The 5519-nt window shown below is 50.4% G+C and overlaps 1 pseudogene; it reads right to left on the bottom strand.

The window, feature by feature from the left end:
• Positions 1-825: 825 nt before the first annotated feature.
• On the bottom strand, positions 826-2605 carry LOC144774775 (18S ribosomal RNA; annotated as a pseudogene).
• Positions 2606-5519: the final 2914 nt, after the last annotated feature.

The raw sequence follows: 5519 nt of genomic DNA on the forward strand, positions 1-5519 counted from the left end.
CAGAGAGACAAAAGTTTGGCTCAGAGGATGACTTTCAATAGATCGCAGCGAGGTAGCTGCTCTGCTACTTAGGAAACCCTGACCCAGAATCAGGTCGTCTACGAATGATTTAGCACCGGGTCGCGTTTTAGGAGGGGCCGGCTCGTGTCTAGAGTCGCCGCCGCCCTGGAGGGAGGCGCCTCGTCCAGCCACAGCACACGCCCAGCCCCACTTCGCGCCCCAGCCCGACCGACCCTGCCCTTATCCCGAAGTTACGGATCTGACTTGCCGACTTCCCTTACCTACATTGTTCCAACATGCCAACATGCCAGAGGCTGTTCACCTTGGAGACCTGCTGCGGATCTGGGTACGGCCGGGCGCGAGGTTTACACCATCTCCCCCGGATTTTCAAGGACCAGCTAGAGCTCACTGGACGCCGCCGGAACCACGACCCTTTCCAAGGCTCGGGCCCCTCTCTCGGGGCGAACCCATTCCAGGGCGCCCTGTCCTTCACAAAGAAAAGAGAACTCTCCCCGGGGCTCCCGCCGGCTTCTCCGGGATCGTTTGCATTACCACACTGGACACCACGAGGGCGCCCGCCTCCGCCACTCCGGGTTCGGGGATCTGAACCCGACTCCCTTTCGATCGGCCGAGGGCAACGGAGGCCATCGCCCGTCCCTTCCGAATGGCGCTCGCCCATCTCTTAGGCCCGACTGACCCATGTTCAACTGCTGTTCACATAGAACCCTTCTCCACTTCGGCCTTCAAAGTTCTCTTTTGAGTATTTGCTACTACCACCAAGATCTGCACCTGCGGCGGCTCCACCAGGGCCCTCGCGCCGGGCTTCCATGCTCACCGCAGCGGCCCTCCTACTCGTTGTGGCTTAGCCCCCGCGGCTCCCAGCGTCGGCGACGTTTGATCGTCTTCTTGGCGCTCCGCCAGGGCCGTTGCTGACCCTGGCGGGGCCGATCCGAGGACCTCATTAAACCATCTAATCGGTAGTAGCAACGGGCGGTGTGTACAAAGGGCAGGGACTTAATCAACGCGAGCTTATGACCCGCACTTACTGGGAATTCCTCGTTCATGGGAAATAATTGCAATCCCCAATCCCTATCACAAACGGGGTTCGGCGGGTCACCCGTACCTGTCGGCGAAGGGTAGACACACGCTGATCCGTTCAGTGTAGCGCGCGTGCAGCCCCGGACATCTAAGGGCATCACAGACCTGTTATTGCTCGATCTCGTGTGGCTGAACGCCACTTGTCCCTCTAAGAAGTTGGACGCCGACCGCTGGGGGTTGTGTAACTAGTTAGCATAGAGGAGTCTCGTTCGTTATCGGAATTAACCAGACAAATCGCTCCACCAACTAAGACTGCCATGCACCACCAACCACAGAATCGAGAAAGAGCTATCAATCTGTCAATCCTTTCCGTGTCCGGGCCGGGTGAGGTTTCCCGTGTTGAGTCAAATTAAGCCGCAGGCTCCACTCCTGGTGGTGCCCTTCCGTCAATTCCTTAAAGACATTGGTTTCCTGGAAACCGCTCGGTGGGTCATGGGAATAACGCCGCCGGATCGCTAGTCGGCATCATTTATGGTCAGAACTACGACGGTATCTGATCGTCTTCGAACCTCCGACTTTCGTTCTTGATTAATGAAAACATTCTTGGCAAATGCTTTCGCTTTGGTTCGTCTTGCGCCGGTCCAAGAATTTCTCCTCTTGCGGCACAATACGAATGCCCCCGGCCGTCCCTCTTACCCATGGCCCCAGGTCCGAAAACCAATAAAATAGAACCGGAGTCCTATTCCATCATTCCTAGATGAAGTATTCAGGCGACCGGCCTGCTTTGAACACTCTAATTTTTTCAAAGTAAACGCTTCGGAACCCCAGGACACTCAGTCAAGAGCATCAAGGGGGCGCCGAGAGGCAGGGGCTGGGACAGGTGGTAGCCTGCCTCGGGACGGACCGCCAGCTCGATCCCAAGATCCAACTACGAGCTTTTTAACTGCAGCAACTTTAATATACGTTATTGGAGCTGGAATTACCGCGGCTGCTGGCACTAGACTTGCCCTCCGATGGATCCTTGTTAAAGGATTTAAAGTGCACTCATTCCAATTACAGGGCCTCCAAAGAGTCCTGTATTGTTATTTTTCGACACTACCTCCCCGAGTTGGGAGTGGGTAATTTGCGCGCCTGCTGCCTTCCTTGGATGTGGTAGCCATTTCTCAGGCTCCCTCTCCGGAATCAAACCCTGATTCCCCGTTACCCGTGGTCACCATGGTATGCACAGAAAGTACCATCGAAACTTGATAGGGCAGACATCCGAATGTATCGTTGCCCTCACGGGGACATGTGATCCGCCCGAGGTTATCTAGAGTCACCAAAGCGGCCGGGAGAACCCAGATTGGTCTTGTTCTGATAAATGCACGCATCCCGGGAGGTCAGCGCTTGTCGGCATGTATTAGCTCTAGAATTACCACAGTTATCCAAGTAACAGATGGAGCGATCAAAGGAACCATAACTGATTTAATGAGCCATTCGCAGTTTCACTGTACCGGCCGTGTGTACTTACACGTGCATGGCTTAATTTTTGAGACAAGCATATGCTACTGGCAGGATCAAGCAGGTAGGTGCACCTGATGATGGGGTGGGAGCCACGTGCCCATCTCCCCGACCCACAACCTTCGTGCAAACCTCCGTCTCTCGGGGGGCCTGCCAAGGGAAAGGAGCCCACCCGCCTGGGCGGGAGAGGCTCGCTGGAGGGGTGCTGAGCGGTGTGGTTGCATGGGCACCGGTGGGCCCAGCCGTCTCCCCCGGGAGGGAGAGGCGGGCCGAGGCGCAGCCTGAGCGAGACGCAGGGGTGCCGGGGCCTGGAGGCGGCGGAACCCCTTGGAACGATTGTTCCGAGCTGCTATGGAAACGTGCTGGGCGGAGAGGGGTGACGGCGCGGTGCACAGGGCCCACAGACCTGCCGGCCAGGCAGCAACAGAGGGCCGAGCACCACCACACCCCATCCACCCGGGTCAGATCGCTGGGGGGCACGATCTGCTGGGGCCGCTCGGCCTTCGCTCTGCTGGGTAGGGTGAACGACCCACTGCCATGCGGCAGGCCCTCCCTCGAGTCAGACGTGGAGATTGCTTGAAATCTTTCCAAGACTTACAGACAGAATTTAATATGCCCCATACACAATTCAACAAGTACTTACATCTGAGAAATGCCCTCTCCCCATATTTGGCGCAGCTAAATATCATACCTGAATTTAACCCCATTGAGGCCGAAGTCTTTATGGACGATCACAAAATCACAACGATCTACCGTACACGCATAAATAATACCCCTATCAGGGAGGAAGATTGGGTGGAGGCGCTCAAATCCCCGCGTGGCGCAGTTATAGCTGCCCGCCTGCGGCTGATCCAACTGAAGTACCTGCATCAGGTGCATTTCACCAGATATAAGCTGTGGCGGACGGGGCTGATTGCGTCCCCTAGATGCTTGTGATGTGGGGCGACTGAGGGCAACTTATTCCATACAATATGGCAGTGTACATCCTTGTTGCGGTTTTGGCGAGGGGTTGCTGCGTGCTTTTTGGAGGTCCTAGGTTGGGGCATTCATCCCACACCTCGACTATTCATGCTCCATATAACTGAGCGAAAACGTGGGAATAGATATAAGCACCACTTACTGTTTCTCGGCCTCAAGCTGGCTAAACGTGAAGTAGCTAGGGTGTGGAAGTGTGAGTCTACGCCGTTGGTTTCGACCTGGAAGAAAGGAATCGACTTTTGAATGGGTCTAGAAATCCTGGTTTTTGCAGCAAGAGGGTGCCCCCAGAAACACTATTGGATATGAAAGCGTGGGCGAATAATAGGGGACTAGACTTAGATACTCCTCCTTCGGTCTCTGCTATCGAAGAACTGTCGGGTTCATGGTATTTTGCTACGCTATGGATGTTAACATGATATATGTATGCATCGACCTACATGTCTTGGATCATTGGAGGCCTCCAGCAATATTGTTATGGCACTATTGTTTGTTGTTAAAATTGTATTTCTTCCTTTTTCTGTAATGTGTTTTTTACACCAACGCAGATATTTTATTATGGAAAATGTTGAAATCAATGCTGTCTGTCATTATCTTTTGCTGGCACTCAATATGACGTAGGATCTGATTGAGAAGACATAACTAAATGTGACATTGTCATTGTCCCACTATATTTCCTATATATATGTGTATAGTTCATACTGCCTTATCCCTTCCTTGATTTTCCATTTCTAAGGGCCTGTCCATGGTCTCCAGGTTTAAACTTTCTTAGCATAGTATGATTTAAAAAGTATGCGTCTACAAAACTACTGCTTACACAATATTTATCTCAGGTCATGTTGAATATCTCTTCACTGATGCATCATAGGCAATTGAAAGTCAGTTTTCTAAATATTTACTTTTATTGACAAGTTTTGGAATGTGATTTAGAAGGGCTGGCAGTTTATAGGCTCCATTTTTCATCCTTATCAGCACCATCGCTCCCAAAATCAGAAAACTGACTTGCTATTGCTTACAGTATTCATTAATTCATGAAATATCCCTGTATTACAAACTTCTAGGTGTAGTAAGTAATATTTTAAACAAATAATTTTTTTAAATTGCAAAGTGCACGTATTTTTGTGGACTGTGTAGTACAAAAAGTCATGTCACTGTGTTGTATGTTCCTGTTTTTATTGACAGAGCTTAAGCCTTGTTGCTTAGTTTAAGAATTATACACCCAAACGAATTCTGCTGCATTAAAAGTAGGAATGCTGTATAGACCTCTCTTCTAAGAGTTCTTACAGACTGGAATTAGCAAAGGAAAGCAGACACGTGTCCATTAGCAAGATCAGATCTCCTCTCCCAGCCATTATGTGTATTTGCTGCACCTGATGTCATTTTCCTGGCTGGGTTTTGGTATCTCCAACCTAAAGAACCTCCCTTGAACAATAATTGCAGATCCCAGATAAGCAGCAGCATCACAGAGGTGTTTGGGGCTCGCCAGGATGGCTTTATCGATGTTTAGCTCCCATCAATGTCTGCTCCATTTACCCATTCTGTTTTAGCCACACCTTTACCTCATGACCCTGTACATTGAAACTAAATCTTACACATGCACCTGATCCTCTATCTCTCTATGCTGCCTTATCTAAGCATCCTAATCTAGTTTTTCGTTTTACACAGGTAAACAGCATGCTAAATAATAGGGCGACAGTTAGTGGTAACCTGGCAGCACCGTTTGAGTGTTTGGGGTGTTGTAATTGTATTTTCCAGGTATTATAATCATATTTGAATGTTCCTTTAGATTGTCTGTGGAGATGTATAAATAGCATTTGTCCTGCTGTAGACAGTTTTTTCTCACATCCTATTTTTCACTGCACTCTGCCCTCACCACCTCCGCTTCATCCCTTGAAAACACCACAGCTATTCTTCAAAGTCCAGAGAGCTGTGGTCACCACCAATGACCTTGAGGCCTTGGTTTGAGAAGGGAACCCAATGATGAAGCTTATCACATTCGGGTGATT

The sequence above is a fragment of the Lissotriton helveticus genome, chromosome 8 (genome assembly GCF_964261635.1).
Source record: "Lissotriton helveticus chromosome 8, aLisHel1.1, whole genome shotgun sequence".
NCBI classification, from domain to species: Eukaryota; Metazoa; Chordata; class Amphibia; order Caudata; family Salamandridae; genus Lissotriton; species Lissotriton helveticus.